Source organism: Pleurodeles waltl, chromosome 8, assembly GCF_031143425.1.
Source record: "Pleurodeles waltl isolate 20211129_DDA chromosome 8, aPleWal1.hap1.20221129, whole genome shotgun sequence".
Lineage (NCBI taxonomy): Eukaryota > Metazoa > Chordata > Amphibia > Caudata > Salamandridae > Pleurodeles > Pleurodeles waltl.
This window is the reverse complement of record NC_090447.1, coordinates 1440330575-1440348152: the sequence shown is the minus strand read 5'-3', so window position 1 is coordinate 1440348152 and position 17578 is coordinate 1440330575. Positions and strand designations below refer to the sequence as shown.

The 17578-nt window shown below is 44.5% G+C and overlaps 1 protein-coding gene across 2 annotated transcripts in view; it reads left to right on the top strand.

The window, feature by feature from the left end:
* TMPRSS2 (transmembrane serine protease 2) overlaps nt 1-17578 on the top strand; it is a 277324-nt gene that overhangs the window by 60843 nt on the left and 198903 nt on the right. The window contains exon 2 of one of the 2 annotated variants that reach the window (XM_069202591.1): nt 2169-2268. The exons of the other annotated variant lie outside the window; for it this stretch is intronic. The gene's annotated coding sequence lies outside the window, so the exon portion shown is untranslated. The remainder of the gene's footprint in view (nt 1-2168; nt 2269-17578) is intronic. 2 annotated transcript variants of the gene reach the window in all.

Below are 17578 nucleotides of genomic sequence, written 5' to 3'. Positions count from 1 at the left end.
ATATACATATATATATATATCTATAGTCACTGAAAAAAACAAAAGTTACAGGGACGTTATAGTTAGGAAATAGAATTTAAAAAAACATAGAAATTCACTTAAAAAAACAAAGGTTACAGGGACGTTCTAGTGAGGTTCACATTTTATAGAAATTCACTTGTTATAGTTAGAGTTACCACAAGTAACTATAACGTGTGACTTAAGGCAGCTATAATTCACGCCGTTGCTATGCACAGTTTTTTCATCATACATTTTACTGCAAATATTACATTGCTATTATCAATGATGTCACCAAATATGTAATGAGTGCTGTAATTTGTGGGATTATTAGCAGTGCATGGCGAGGGCGTACGTTATAGTTACCTTAGGGTACGAGTTCCTATTCCTCTTTTGACTCATCCCAGACATCATCTAACTAACATGAGCTCCCAAATATCACTATCTAGAATCTTTGCTCCTCTATCCATACTTTATCAAATTCAATCAAACTAACACACTGACATGTCTACTGCTCAAATACTTATATTTCCCTATACTAATCCACCACTAATCCTTTAGGTTCCAGAGTGGTGTGTTACCTAAGGAAAAGAGCTTGAATGCCTCGTATGAGGTAGTAAATACTATTTAAATTCAATTACAGTGTTGCACAATTCTGGTCACAGGGTTACAGATTAGTGCAAACTCACACGTCTATCATTGCTAATCCTTGCATTAGCACATTTCCTCCAGTGGGTTTTCGGGTGACTGATGCAGAAAGCAGAGGGCCCTGATCGAGACTACTGAAGAAGTTCAATGCTGCAGTGTAATTTGGGGACCTTAATATTTCTAATCAGGTAGTCAGGGCGAGGAGTCCTCCATTCCGAGGGCTCATACCAGGTAGATGGAATTGCAATCAGTTCTGAAAACAGACCAAGTGGACAGATTTACAAAATGGTGAGAGCTGAGCAGAAAAATTAAGTGTAAAGGGAAGAGACCAATTTGTCAGAGAGGAGCAAAAATGTGAACAGGATGGAGGAATACTATTAGTTGACATATGAAAAGAATAAATAAGAGGGTTTTGGTAGACTGGAAAGGAAGAATGGAAAATATTTTCAAAATGTTATATGGATATCATATACAAATCTAATAGACCTAAGGATATGAAGGGTGAGAGAAAAGCAATTGGGGCTCAAATGTGACATCTGGAATATGTGTTAAAAATAAAAAAAGTGAAATAAGTGAAAAGTGATTTGTAGGATGGGAGAGTCAAGAATATTTGTGTGAGATACAGTAAATTATGGTATGTCTGTATTGGTAGAATCTGTCTACAGATATTGGAAGATCATTCGGAGTGAACGGCAAAAAGTTGGTTAGAAATTGCTGCACGAAGGGAAAAAATAAATCTGTGTTTGATCAGAGTAGAAATAACAGCAGAGTCCAAAGGAAGAGCTGATACCTGCAAGAGAGTGATGTAGATGCAGAAGACCATCAGCTAAAAAAACAGACCCTTGAAAAACACCCTGAACGGTGAAAGGGTAAGACGAAATAGGAGGAAGAAACCAGAAAACAGCATTGCCAGAAACACATGAAGAAAACAATGTGGACAGTAGGCTTGAGAGACTGATAGCCTCATACAGAGGATGTATCACTCTTCAACATAAATTGCTGCTCTATCAACCTTCAGTAATAGATCAATAAGCTTAGAATGGAATCTTGAGTGACATTACAATACAGTAGCTCATAAGGGATTGCCATCCACACAGGGAGAGGAAGGGAATACGTTCTAATTTAACCTCCGTAAATTACTGGTCAAGAGTTCACATAAGGAGAGGTGCTTAAAGTGTTGTGATGGAGTTATCTAAAGAATAGTTGAGTAATTCCCTAAGCCTTACCTTTAATGTGTGGACTTTAAAGGGGGTACTTTGGTATGAAATAATATCAGGCAATAATGACATGAGCCTCTAAGGACTTTGTAATCTTATAAGGAGAGGCATATACAGAGAACATAAATCATTTTCTTAATCATTCTATCTGGTGTTGAAGGAAGTGCATAGGCATGGTCAAAGGAAGAAGACAAGAGGGTTCTCCATTGGACCCTGGACCACACAATATGATTTTACACATCTGCTGCTTGAATTTGGAAGTGTTCTTAAGGTTTGATCCGCTCCCTGTTTTTGTATTAATTTCAGGCATCTCTAAATTTTGGGCTCAATGCTTCTGAAACATTAGGACCCAATATCATGGCACCGCTCCTGCTCACCGGTTGATCCTGATGCTTGCAAAGATCAGGTGAAATATCAAATCTTATACACTTTTACTCCAGCTGTTGAGTACTATGTGGTTGTTTGCAAAATAATAAATTGTTAAATTGTGATGGATCACTGTATACTTGGGCATTTATGCGTGCTTAACTGTATTTACTTTGTTGTAGGTATCTTTTAGTTTGTATGTGATGTTTAGCTTATAATTCCCTAAAGATTATTGTTAGAAATTGGGATACTGGTTGACTGGGGTAGGAGCCCTTGCCAAGCAGCAACCACAATCCCAGTCAGAATAAGATACAAGCAAACCCTAAATTAACCTGTGCTCACCCTCTGGTGAGGCTTAACTCAGAGGCAATGTGTAAAGTATTTGTGCAACCCTTCAAACATTAAAACAGTGAAAACACCACATCTAGAAAAATAGCTCTTAATTTAAGAACTACAGTAGGACCATAATGAAAAAATTCCAATCAGTAGAACCGGAGTTATGACTTCTTAAAGACAGCAATATAGTGCCTAAAAGCATAAAGTGCCCACTGTGGCTATATGGCCACGCTGGATTAGGTCAAAGTAAAAAGTTCCAGCCAACTGTGGTGCAGCATAAGTTGGATACATTCCCTGGTTAGTCCCGCTGAAGGTTTACCTTCTTAAGTTTCATGCCAACAGTACCATTCTCAGGGAAAAAGTTTGCTGGGAGCAAGGAGAGTGTCGTTGGCTATGGTTGGCGGGAAGTGAAGAGCAGGCCAGGCATTGCAAACAAGCTGTAGCCTCATGGTGGCAATCCACACAGGTGGATGCTGCTTACTGTGCAACGAGACAAACTTGTGGCAACTTGAGCTACTTGTTTGTGCGAGCAGTGCAGTTCCAGTTCGAATGGGCCCATTCACAGTCATGAAGTGCCCAAAAGCTTGATTTAAAGAGCTCAAGAACCAGACCAGAGGTCCAGGACCTGAGAGGTGCCTCTTGGGGGTCAGGAACTCATTGAAGACCGGTCCGAGTGCTGTGGGGTGCCTGTCATGACTCTGAGACTCAGATCAAGATCCCAGCAGACTAGCCTGTCACTCTGGGGTCCTGGGTTCAAGATGGGTTCTAGGTCCCGGTCTTCCTCCCTGGGCAAAAGGGGAGCATGCAGAAGGCCAGCACAGCAAAGTAGCAGCTTCTTAGCAGTCCAGCAGAGTGGCAGTCCTTTCAGCAGCACAGCAGTCCTTTTTCCTGGCAGAGTATTCACAGGTTCAGAAATGTACTGAAGTGGTGGTGTCTGAGATCTAGTATTTATGCCCAGTGGAAGTGGGGGAGATTTCTAAGCAGTGGATTTGAAGTGCAAGGAATTCCATGCCTCCCCTGCCCCCGGCTCTCAGCTGGCTGGAGTGACAATACAGGGTTGTTAGGCCTTTTGTGTGTGGACAGGACACAGCCTATTTATGTGTAAGTGAGGCTGTCTCCAATATCTCCCTCCCACCCTGCCAAGGCTGGCCCATCAAGTCACAACTAAGCTCCCATTACATGTGGCTTTCTAGGAGGAATGCACAAATTCCAACTGTCAACTACACCCAGTGATGTGACCATATGCAGGCTGCAGGCACCAAATGGCTAAGACAAGAAAATGCCAACTTTCTAAAAGGGGTGTTTTCAGAATTGCAATTTAAAATCCAACTTAATCATACATTTGGATTTTAAATTGTGACTCCAGGGACACCATATTTGAAGGGGCTACCTCTTCCCAATTGGAAATTAGCTTTATGAAATGTAATAAGGCAAGTCCAAAGTCATCCTATGGGAGTGATAGGCCTTGCAGTAGTGAAAAAACGAATGTAAGAGTTTTACACTACAGTACATGTGAAACGTAACAATACATGTCTTATCTTTTAAATACATTGCACCCTGCCCTTTTGGGCTGTCCAAGGCCTACCTTAGGGGTCACATATACATGTTAAAAAGGGAGGTTTGGGCCTATCGAAAGGTGTATTTTGCCAGGCTGAAATGGCAGGTTAAAACTGCAAACACAGGCTCTGCAATGGCAGGTCTGAGACATGTATAAAGTGCTACTTAAGTGGGCGGCACAATCGGTGCTGCAGGACCACTAGTAGCATTTAATTTAAACACTCTGGGCACATGTTGTGCACTTTGCTAGGGACTTATACCTAAATTAAATATTCTAATTGGGGATAAGCCAATATTACTATGTTTAGAAGAGGGAGAACGAGCACTTTAGCTCCGGTTGGCAGTGATAAAGTGTGCAGAGTCGTAATACCAGCAAAAATCAGGTCTGAAAAAGCGGAGAGGAAAAGCAAAAAGTTGGGGGGAAGACCACCCTAAGGCTGTCCGATCTAACAAAATATGTTGTTAAATTTTATCTGAAATGCCCTCTCTGCACCTTCACAAATACGCAGTTGGATGTGTTGGGGCTGTTTAAAAAAATAATAATATCAGCGTACTTAAAATAGTACTCTGCAAGTACTTTTTAATGGTTGCAGGACAGAACCAGGCATGCCATTATCATGCATGATTTTACAATGCTTCCATTACAATGCATATGCCTTTACCCCGCATACCTTTACCACGCAAAATGTCACAACGCATATGCCTTTACCACGCATACCTTCACAACAAAAAGTATTTTGCAGGTACCCGAGCCCCTAAACCTTTCTCACCATAGAACCTAAAAATACCCTTGCTATACAAATACCCTTACCCACCCTAAACCCTAAAAATACCCTTGCCACACAAATACCCCTACCCACCCTAAAACCTAAAAATACCTTTGTCACCCAAAGATCCTTACCCACTTTAAAACCTAAAAATCCCCCTGCCACCCAAACACCATTACTCACCCTGAAACCTAAAAATACCCGTGACATCCTAACACCATAACCCACCTTAAACCCTAAAAAACCTTTCATCCAATACCCTCATCCACTCCTAAAACCACCCTATACATATACATATATATATATGTGTGTGTGTGTGTGTTAGTATTATTTTATTTTTTTACACGTACCTGCATTTTCGTTGTAAAGGCATGCGTGGTAAAGGTATATGCTTTGTAAAGGATGTGTGGTAAGGGTTTTGAGTGGTAACGGCCGAGTTGTAAAGGCTGTTTCCCCCTTTTAACATCCATAAATGCCTTTGTGATTGGACACAATGTAGCTTAAGGAAAGATGGATGCTTCCCGCGCAGTACACGTTCTGTGCTGTGCTCTCCAGGTTTTGCCGAGAGATGTGGTTAAGCCGCTCCCCACCTGTGCAAAAAGTAGCCAAGCACCTTGGAGCAGGTGTGTGCACGACTGACGAATCGCATTGTTTGCCTCGACGTTGGGTTAGACGCCTAAACCAACACACAATCACCTGTACACACCACCCCTTGCACGCCAGTCATTTACAGTATTAAAGCAAAGAATGCTTTTATTTAAGCAGTGATGGAGGTGAAATTCTTTCAGATCACCAGTGGTAGAAGAAGGGAAATATTTAGCCACAGGCGCCTAGCTCTTGGCCTGTGCCCCATTTCTCCTGCACGTCCAGTAAGTGTTGTTTGTGTAGCGCTGTTGCTTAGCCCCGGTGCTCCACGGAGACACTCGCAGCAGAGGGAGTTGGACGTTTTATTTTTATTTTTATTTTTAAATCAGATGTCTGGGTTGATCTGGAATCACCTCGCACAGAGATGAAGGTATGTGTAAACCAAGACTTGCATGGTTTAAGCTCGTGCTTTCATTTATGTCACTTTTTTCTATAGCACAGGTGTTGTTTAGAGGTATTTCCAGGAAAAAGAGCAATGAATATTTAGAAGACAAAGCAGAAACAGGGGGTGTTGCAAGAAACAGGAAGGAGACAGGAGGGCTTCTATATCCAAAGTTAGAATAGGTGTAGAATGAGTAGATGAGTCTCTAGCAGTGGCTGAAAGAAACTCTCCTATTGGTTATTAGTGGTGCAGGAAGGATGTTCCAGAGTTTTGCTGAAGCAACAGGGAGTGATTGCATCATGAAGAAGATACATTTTGAATTTCAGAGCTTCAGGAACAATGAATAATTTGCTCTTGAGTCTGCTTTGTCCATCAGAGGTAGTGAGTAGCTGAACCTTAGAAGGCAGATTTTCCAAACGAATAGCCTTATGTGAAACAGATTTTACATCTTATTCTAGCCTGTGTGGGTTGCCAGGGTAATCTAGTTGAATTTCATCTTGGTTGAGATGGGTCTGTCTTTGCTGAACAGCTGTGACTGGGAAAGAGAGGTCATAGCTTCTGTGGTTTAGGGATTGTCATACATCTCCATGCGATGCATGACAAGTGATGTCTATGTGAATACTTCATGGTATTCCCCTACTTTGTTGACTTATACCTATTTTCTTTTCCATACGTGTGAACATACCGATAGATGTGAAAATTGTGGAATGCTTTTCACAAACATTCCCATTTCACGTCAGGCATATGTGCACCTCTTATGTGATCTTTGTGGCATACACTACACAAATGCATATGTGTTACCGCATTTTTCACACTTAGTCCTTTATTGTATTTTCCATGCATAGGTTGCTCTCAGGAATGCAATGGTCTTTTTGAAGCCCTCCCTCCATCTCTAGGATGTGGTGTTTGGCTCAATGGGGACACTCCTGTGCATCTGTTGTGTTTAGGTGTGGATGAATCTTTGCTCATCTACAGTGGCATAACGAAACTTGAGGAGGCCCCGCCACAAAGTAAATGGAGCACTAACACCCCTTGGACACATTCAGGAGCTTTTTTGAGGGGGCTCCCTAGAGCTCACCCCACCCTGCAATGCGGGGCTGCTGGAGCTAATGTTTACACTGCTCATCTAGCTGAATTTCTGCCTCTTTGAGAGGGCCAAAGTGCTTTTAGTTTTGCAGAATGAATGATATAGTACTTTAAGGTCTGTCTAGAATCGATGAATAAGCAATTGGGAAAGCCTGACAGCTGTTTGGTAACCAGGTGTCTTGATGCTATAAATGCACAGTGAGAAAGAAAATGTTCAATAAGAAAACATAAAGGTTTTTGGACGTTTTCCAATTGCAATAAAGGCATGGTTGTTTACAATTAACAGGTAGCACGTTCCAAACTTTCACATTGGTGTCCGAAAACACCTGACCACCCATTGCACTTTTAATAATTTTAGGTGGACACAACAGGGTGGCTGTGGTGACGCTGCAGTTGATTGCTAGGGAGTTAACTGACAGACTGATGCAAGTACATGCTTCTCTTTCACATCAGAATCTTATTCTGACATGGATGGGAATTACATTTGAGAACTCATAGAAAATGTGTCCTCATTTTAGCTTTCTAGAAAATGAACTACAGTTTCTATGATAAAAAGAACCTCCCCGTTTTGCCGATTTACTGCAGTACCCTTTGCAGAAGATGCTTCCAGTTTTACCACTTCAGTTCCATCATGGAGGAGTTTGGGTATGCCATACTTTTGGATTAAATACAGATTGATAATACTCTAATTGTTCATTAGAACATTGTGGGAAGCTGCAGTAGAATAGCAGGGAATCAACTGACCGGCTGAGTGCATGTTTTACTCAGAATATCAGGCTTTATCCTCGCATGGCTGAGGAAGATAATGTGAACTTGTAGAAAATATGTGTTCTCATTTTAGTGTCTGAAGCACCTTCCATAAACTGTATGAGGAAATCATGAGAGCCAACAGTGTTCTCTCAAACTTTGGTGCCAAGTGTAATATGAAAAAGGGAAAGCTGTTTGCAGAATGCCGGCATGAAAAGTAGTTTGGTGCAAGTGAGAAGACCTGGAACATATAGAAAGAAATGTGTAATGAACGTTGGTTGACATTTTGAACATACTAATAAGCAAACATTGGCAAAGCCAATAGGTCTTGTCTTTGGAACCTATTGTCTTTGACAATGGGTATTTTTTTAGCATGCTGGACTGCATCATTGATGCTGTGCGGCATACCTGAAGAACTGGGGGAAAAAACTTTTGAAGTGTATGGCCATGCTATTTTGTAGGTGTGTGCACCACACGTGCGTGTGCCTACAGAAGGACCTGGACACTTAAAAAAAAAATATATATATTTTTAAGTACTAATCGAGTTGGATCTTTAACTAAAAACAAAACACTGGGAGGGGAGCAGTGGAAACAGGGGACACAGGCAGGCAGAAAGCAACTCAGGTAATAGACACAACACAGGAGGGGCAGAGAAGCACACAGCGAGTCAAAGCAACATGAGAGAGCACAAAGGCACCTGGCAAGGCAGTGCAATGCAAAATGGGTGGAACTAACACAGGGATGGAAACAACACAGGAGCGGCAGAGGAGCACATGACGAGCAGGGTATGTGGTGGGACGGGAGGGAAGACTAGGGAGCAAAGAAGCTCACAGCGAGACACTGCAACAAGATCACCTTGGCAGGAGTAGAGAAACACACAGTGAGATACAGCAATACAGAGAGGCATGCAGCAGAGAAGCACATGAGATCGACAACTGGAAAATGCAGGCACTCACATAAAGTGCTTAACTAAAAACAAAAAAGTAGCACTTAAAAAACTGAGCAGTGTAAGGACACAGTCCAGGCTCCAGGGAAGGGACAAAGTCATGACGGGGAAGTAAAGGCCACACAAGCCATCAAGTATGAAGCAAGCAAATGAGGGCGACAATAAGGCCAACTAATGCTAATCACTTGGCGTGCTCCAAGCCTACTCTAGGCCAGTAAAATGCCTCACAGACATAAGCGAGATCTTAAAATATACCTTGTTCTTAAAAAGAGCAGGAACATGGGTTAGGCGCTTTAGGTAGTTCAAGGAAATGACGTGGGGTGATACTTGTGTAGTGGTATTATGCTTCTCTACTTAGCAAAATCTGCGCTAACTGTTCAAGACTGATGTGAACAAAGATGTAAAGTAGAATTGAAAAAAGTGAAATCAAGTTTACGATTAGGATTTTGGACTCTTGAAGACCTTGTGCCCCTGAGCAGGGATGAAGAGAAATTCCTGTGACATTCTATATATAGCATCAAAGAAGCTTTTCATATCTACATTTCTGTGGTCATCGTGAATGTATCCCTTATCTTGGCCCACTTCTTGTTCTCGCTGTTCTGTAAGTCCTTGTGCTCAGAATGCTACATCGATTACAGAAAATAAAACAATAGTCATTTAAAGTTTAACCAAGCATGACCGAAAATCAAGTCACGGGGCGTGAGAGGAAAGAAAAGTAAACACAGCTTGTGTGTAATAGTTCACAGTAGCACACCACAGGTTGTGGCCATGGTTACTCCCAGCTGATACTGAAAGAGAGGATATAACCAGTCCCGTCGGTGGTGACAGTGTGGAACATTTTAAGCCTCATCAGACAATGCCAGTGCACCGATGCCCACCCATGAAACGTCAACATGCATGTAGCGCATCTCTCAATATTGTGGTTCACCGATAATAACCAATATTTTAACACTGCATGTCATGACTACGAACTGCACTTCAAACACCACTCTCAAATTTGTCTCTGTGCTCTTGAGAGAGTGTATTCTCACTAGATCAACAAAGACAATTCTAGAGTCTTGACTGTAACCAGAGTTCAAATCCGGGTTCCCCTCATCCTGCTTGTATGTTTAATATTGATATTAAGACTTGAAGACACTTCTGATTTGGGGAATAATAAACTCAGTTCTCTTGTAAGGTAATACGCTTAGATGTTTCCAAAAGTAATGTGTGGAATCTGCAAATGCCAGAAATAACTGGTCGAGTGTATCTCGTTTATGAGTTCAGGGAGAGAAACCATCTTACGAGAGTTCGGGGGGTGGGGGGTTCATAGGCTTCCAGTGGAATCTGGGTACAGCCCAGTTCACATCACTTTGTAATTACAGGCAGCTCGCAACTCCTCGGATCTTCCAAAACTAACTTTCCATTTCCCAAACAGAGGTCCAAATGTGAGGTTATGGAGCTTAGGAACTCTAGACTCGGAATCCATTTTTATAAACTTTAAAATCAAATTTAAGACTCCAAACCACTAAAAATTGCACCATCTTAAAGCTTTGTGTTGCTACAAACTGGGGGCAGTGAGGTTCCAGGAAACTACCATGGCCATGAGCCTTCCCCATCCTAATTGTGCCATGTCCATGGTGCTGAACGGAGCACACAATGCTGTGCGTCAGGCGATTCAAAGCCCCTTGGCTCTCCTGTGTGTCTCCCTTTTCTGGGACTTGTGGGACATCCTATGACCAGAGCTTATTGAAATCACTGACAGCATTCTACAGACAGAGCACGGGGCGAGATGCCTTGTTGCTCTCTCATGGGGGTACCTCCTAGACCAGGAACCCTCTTTTCAACCTTGCCCTACATACATAAGAGTTCCAGATACGGACGTAGTACGGACCCACGCATGTATTTACCATGTATGCCTTTACAACACATTACAAAACATGATCATTACCACGCATTCATCTACAACTAAAGTTTTTACCACCATATGCCTTTGCCACGCATGCCTTTTAGTGAATATCATGCGGCGTGGAAAAAAAATATATTTTTAAGGTCATAATTTGACCCTCGAAGACCCCTATAATCACAGCCCTGGGGTCAGGATACCTCCACCCTTACTCCTAAATCCTCTTAATTTTTTTTTTCAGCCCTGAGGACCGTGTCCCATTACCTAAAATGGTGGCCACAACTTTCTGGTCAGGTTGTGGCCAGCCAATCACAGGATTCCTGTCTGCATGCGCATTCACACATTCCCCACAATGGGCGCGAAAGCTTCGAGATGGATCTGCGGACCTAAATATACAAATTTATTTCCCCTTCAATTTTTCAAAAACTACTGAATGGATTTTCACCAAATATGCAAAATCATAATCTGTGTAACAAAACCTACCTTTCTGACATACTTGGTGTAATTCAATTCAGCGGTTCGGGCTGTAGTCTTGTTCAAAGCTCCTGTGAGAATTAACATGGGAAGCAGACTTCTCTGCCCCCACTTGATGGATCATCCTGACACTAGCCATATGCAACAAGAATCACGGTGCACTTTTTTGGAAACTTTTGGGAAGATTCGTCAAACGGTGCCAAAGATGTAGGCAAGTCAAAAAATGCCTTTTTTTTTTTTTTTACCCCCCCTTAAACCTAAAATGCCCTTACCACCCAAAACTTATACCCACCCTAAAACCTAAAAACCCCTTACCCTCCTAAATCCCATACCCACCCTAACCCCTTAAAACCCCTTACCACTCAAAAACCCATACCCACCTTAAACCCTAAAAACCCTTACCACCCAAAAACCCATACCCACCCTAAAACCTAAAAATGCCCTTATCATCCAAAAACCCATCCCCGCCCTAAAACCTAAAAATGCCCTTATCATCCAAAAACCCATCCCCGCCCTAAAACCTAAAAATGCCCTTATCACCCAAGTACCCATACCCACCTTAAAACCAAAAAATGCCCTTAACACCCAAAAAACGATACCCATCCCACAGTCTAAAAACGCCTTACCACACAAAAACCAGTATCCACCCTAAACCCTATATGTGTGTGTGTGTGTGTGTATATATATATATATATATGTATGTGTGTGTATAAAACATTTAATGCTTTCCTGTACTTACCTGCAAAACCTTTTCCATTCATGCATTGGCAAAATTAAAAAAAATAGTATTTACCTTTAGAACCTTTACCACGCATATGCCTTTGCCATTCATGTCTTTACTCTGAAATTCATTGTAAAGGCATGGGTGCTAAAGGTATATTTGTGGTAAAGGCATGTGTGGTAAAGACATATGCGTGGTAATTGTGCTGTGGTAATGGTCATGTGTGGTAGTGACTGAGTTGTAATGGCTGTTTCCCCCTACATGCTCTCACAGGTACCTTTTATGCATTCATTTCTGTCCATGTGTATGTACAAGGTGTATCGTCTGTTTATAAATGTATGTGCCTTTATTTTTTGCTGGGTACCTATGTATGAATATTATCCTTGTGTGAAAATGTCCCTGTAGTATTGCCTGTAAGCCTACTTGTATATGTAGACTGTGATTGCTTATGTTCCTAAGTCTTTATTTTCTGTGTTTGCATGTATGCCTGTAGATTTTTCTCTCTGTGCCCCAGGTTCGATCTAAGTTAAGGCAATGAGGGCTCACTTCCTACGGGGTCCTAATGCACAAAATGTGGCCCAGTTTACATAGATGTTTAGGATGCCATCAAAGTATCACTTTTTATATCCAAAACAAGCATTTGCAATGCATTGAGTCTCACATTTGTGTTAGTTAGAGCTATTAGTGTTGTATATTCCTAACTGGTCTTTGCTTACCTCATAAATTTAAAATTAAACCGTTGACATAAGTGAGCCAATTCAAAGGGTCACAGCCGCCATGAGCATGAGCACGAAGGAGAGACACAAAAGAAAAAAGGAATTTTGCTCACAGTCAAATGTATTGGCAAATGTACAATTATCAATGTAACAGGGTTGATGGCCAAGACGGTAACAAAACTACCCCAAGGAGGGACAAATGTAGAGCATTTACTAGTGATAACAAAGGATTTTTGAAAGGCAAGCCCATGAACGAGTGATAGTGATGGGGTGCGGTGGCCGTGGTTAAAAGCCCACAGATAGATTACAACACGTCAGAGCGCTTGCGCTGTCGACCTAATAAGGCTTCTATATTAGCATTGTATGTTTTCGGAAGTGTTATTGATTGCAGACGGCAGTGTTTGCCTATGAGTGTGATTTACTTTGTAGAGATTGTAAAAATAAGTTGACATGAAGTCTACATCTCTACAACACCAAGTGTGCATTCATCTGTCTGTACCAAATGCATGCATCCCTTCAGTGCCTTTGCCTGTGAATGTAGGGTTGTTTGTGGCTATGTGCCCGTGGATGTTGTTTACGTCTAGCTGTATGTGCACTGCCTTTCAGTGTATGTATTCCTTTGGGTCTTTGTTTTAAATGGGAAATAAACAACCCAGTATTCTGTATCCAAAGAAATGACAGCGTAAGTGGCAAAACAAAGTATTGATTGTTTTCACCGTGATCAAGACCTCTTTGGCTGAAACACATTGGTGGGCTTTAAATCCTTCTTTTGCTGTGAAATAAACAAAAGGAAATACAACGCCATCTGAGATGCTGCTTTGTGCTTGACCAATTGTGGAAATACATCTCTTGGTCTCTGTGCCTGGGTACCTATAATCTGTCATTCTTACCAAAAAAAGTCAGATTTTTCATTCCTTCGTGCGCTGGGGCCACTGAACTGTACCTACGTGTGTTGGACTATGTATGCGTGGGTGCCTGTAGGTGAGGTGCATATGCACATAAACGGCCTTTTATGTGGCTGTATTGTTGCATCCTCTTGTGTGTGCATGCACGGGACAAAAGACAGACCTATTGATGCTACCAATGCTTGTTTAAACGTCTTGCTTGAAAGTGTGCATCAAGCGGGTAACGGCACTGGGATGGCCCCACACACTTGACAGGCCATTGTGTTACGTGTAGCTGGTGTCCAAAGTGGCAGGAGCTCTTGTTGCTTTACCCTCCTTCCCATCACCTGCCTTCCATATTCTGTCTATGAGGGGGATTTATACTGCTGATGTCGTTGTACCTGTTCTGTGTGCAAGTGATGCTTTCACTGCAGTTATTAGTACTCTTTCTGTACTGCAGCCTGTGCTGTACCAGTTGTGTGTGAGAAAGACTGCTGTGATGCTGCCCATGCTATGCCGGATCTCGGTGTGAAGAAGGAAGCTGGCATTGCAGTGATCCATGCTAAATGTGCCCTATGTTTAAGGAAGCCTATGGGTTTGCCCTGCTGCCTTTCATGCTGCATCTGCTCTGTGGGTAAATGATGCTTGGACTGATGCCTCCCATGTCGCACCTGCTCTGTGGGTGAGTGATGCTTGGACTGATGCCTCCTATCCTGCAGCTGCACCTGCTCTATGGTGAGTGATGCTTGGACTGCTGCCTCCCATGTCGCACCTGCTCTGTGAGTGAGTCATGCTTGGACTGATGCCTCCTATCCTGCAGCTGCACCTGCTCTATGGTAAGTGATGCTTGGACTGCTGCCTCCCATGTCGCACCTGCTCTATGGTGAGTGATGCCTGGACTGCTGCCTCCCATGTCGCACCTGCTCTATGGTGAGTGATGCTTGGACTGCTGCCTCCCATGTTGCACCTGCTCTGTGGCGAGTGATGCTTGGACTGCTGCCTCCCATGCCGCACCTGCTCTGTGGGTGAGTGATGCTTTGACTGCTGCCTCCCATGTCGCACCTGCTCTGCGGCAAGTGATGCTTGGACTGCTGCCTCCCACGTCGCACCTGCTCTATAGTGAGTGATGCACTGCTGCCTTCCATGTTGCACTTGCTCTATAGGTGAGTGATGTTTGCACTGCTGCCTTCATTCAATGCTTATGAAGAAAATATACACTGACGTTGAGGTTCGACACCATTGCTGCTTTCACTGGTGCGGCTGCTTTGCACCTGATGGAAGCCTGCACTGCTCCTGCCCATGCTGTACATTCTCTATGGATGAAGGATACTTTCACTGTGCTGCTTCCCAGGCTTCACCTGCTCTGTGGGTGAGTGATGCTTGGCTGCTGTCTCCCACAATGCACCAGCTCTGTGGGTGAGTGACATTTGCACTGCTGCCTTCCATGCTGCACCTGCTTTCTGGGAGAGTAATGCTTAGACTACTGCCTCCTATACTGTAGCTGCACCTGCTCGATGGTGAGTGATGCATGCACTGCTGCCTCCATGCTGCACCTGCTCTGTGGGTGAGTGGTGCACTACTGCCTCCCATGTTGCGCCGTCTCTGTGGTGAGTGATGCTTGAACTGCTGCGTCCGAGGTGGCACCTGCTCTATGGTGAGTGATGCGTGGACTGCTTCCTCCCAGGCTGCACCTTCTCTGTGGGTGAGTGATGGTTTCACTGTTGCTGCCCCTCACACTGTACCTGCTCGATGGGTGAGTGATGGTTTCACTGTTGCTGCCTCTCACACTGTACCTGCTCGGTGGGTGAGTGATGGTTTCACTGTTGCTGCCTCCCACACTGCACCTGCTCTGTGGGTGAGTGATGCTTGGACTGCTTCCTCCCAGGCTGTACCTTCTCTGTGGGTGAGTGATGGTTTCACTGCTGCTGCCTCTCACACTGCACCTGCTCGGTGGGTGAGTGATGGTTTCACTGTTGCTGCCTCCCACACTGCACCTGCTCTGTGGGTGAGTGATGCTTGGACTGCTTCCTCCCAGACTGCACCTTCTTTGTGGGTGAGTGATGGTTTCACTGTTGCTGCCTCTCACACTGTACCTACTCGGTGGGTGAGTGATGGTTTCACTGTTGCTGCCTCCCACACTGCACCTGCTCTGTGGGTGAGTGATGCTTGGACTGCTTCCTCCCATGCTGTACCTTCTCTGTGGGTGAGTGGTGGTTTCACTGCTGCTGCCTCTCACACTGCACCTGCTCGGTGGGTGAGTGATGGTTTCACTGTTGCTGCCTCCCACACTGCACCTGCTCTGTGGGTGAGTGATGCTTGGACTGCTTCCTCCCAGGCTGCACCTTCTCTGTGGGCGAGTGATGGTTTCACTGCTGCTGCCTCTCACACTGCTGCCACCCATGTTCCGCCTCCTCTACTGATGAGTGAAGTTTGCACTGCTGCCTGCCATGTTGCCCCTGCTGTATAGTGAGTGATTCTGTCACTGCTGCCTTCCCTGCAGCTGCACCATTGACGCCAATTCACCAAAATGCCAGGGGTAGTGGAAATGACATCACAGGCCATTCTGTCTTCACTTTCACTCACATATGCTTACACAAACACACATTCACTAATGCACACAATCTCTTTTACATATGCACACTCTCACCCACAAGCATGCACACAAAATACACTTAAAAGATACAAAGGAGGGTCATATTCCAGCTAACTGTACTCAATTTTTTTATTATTTTTTTATTACACTAATAGTGAACAATACATTATTCACTATTAGTGTAGTAAAGAAACTGATTGAAAACAACGAAGTGGAGCCACAACCAAAGCACATAAGCACGAGCTGCCCCTGTGTTCCTGGCACTGATTTTGCCACCTCCGAGGCCAGGGGTCACAGAGGTAGTGCCAGCGGCGCCAGGGGCAAGATGGGGGTCGCAGCTGCGCCCCATGATCATCCCTAAATGGCGTCCATGGGCTGCACCTGCTCTATGGGCAAGTGTGGTTTGCACTGTTGCTTTCCATGCTGCACCTGCTTTATGTGTGAACAATGTTTGCACTGCTTCCTCCCAGGCTGCACCTTCTCTGTGGGTGAGTGATGGTTTCACTGTTGCTGCCTCTCATGATGCTTGAACTGCTTCCACACATGTTCCGCCTCCTCCACTGATGAGTGAAGTTTGCACTGCTGCCTGCCATGTTGCCCCTGCTGTATAGTGAGTGATTCTGGCACTGCTGCCTTCCCCACTGCTGCACCTGCTTTATAGGCTAGTAAGGTTTGCACTACTGCCTCCATGCTGCACCTGCTGTATGTGTGAGCAATGCTTGCATTGCTGCCTCCCAGGCTGCACCTTCTCTGTGGGTGAGTGCTGCTTGTGCTGCTGCCTCCCATAATGCACCAGCTCTAGGGGTGAGTGAAGTTTGCACTGCTGCCTTCCATGCTGCACCTGCTCTATGTGTGAACAATGTTTGCATTGCTGCCTCCCAGGCTGCACCTTCTCTGTGGGTGAGTGATGGTTTCACTGTTGCTGCCTCTCATGATGCTTGAACTGCTTCCACACATGTTCCGCCTCCTCCACTGATGAGTGAAGTTTGCACTGCTGCCTGCCATGCTGCACCGGCTCTATGTGTGAACAATGTTTGCATTGCTGCCTCCCAGGCTGCACCTGCTCTGTGGGTGAGTGAGGTCTGCACCGTTGCTGCCTCCCACAATGCACCTCTCTGTGGGTGAGTGCTGCTTGTGCTGCCGCCTCCCACAATGCACCTGCTGTGGGTGAGTGCTGCTTGTGCTGCAGCCTCCCACAATGCACCTGCTGTGGGTGAGTGCTGCTTGTGCTGCAGCCTCTCACACTGCACCTGCTCTGTGGGTGAGTGAGGTCTGCACCGTTGCTGCCTCCCACAATGCACCTGCTCTGTGGGAGAGTGCTGCTTGTGCTGCCGCCTCCCACAATGCACCAACTATATAGGTAGGTGATGCCTGCACTGCTGCCTTCCATGCTGCACCGGCTCTATGTGTGTGAGCAATACCTGCATGGCTGCCTCCCAGGCTGCACCTTCTATGTGGGTGAGTAATGCTTGTGCTGCCGCCTCCCACAATGCATCAGCTATATAGGTGAGTGATGCTTGCATTAATGCCTTCCATGCTGCACCTGCTTCGTGGGCGAGTGATGCCTGCACCGTTGCTGCCTCCCACAGTGCACCTGCTGTGGGTGAGTGC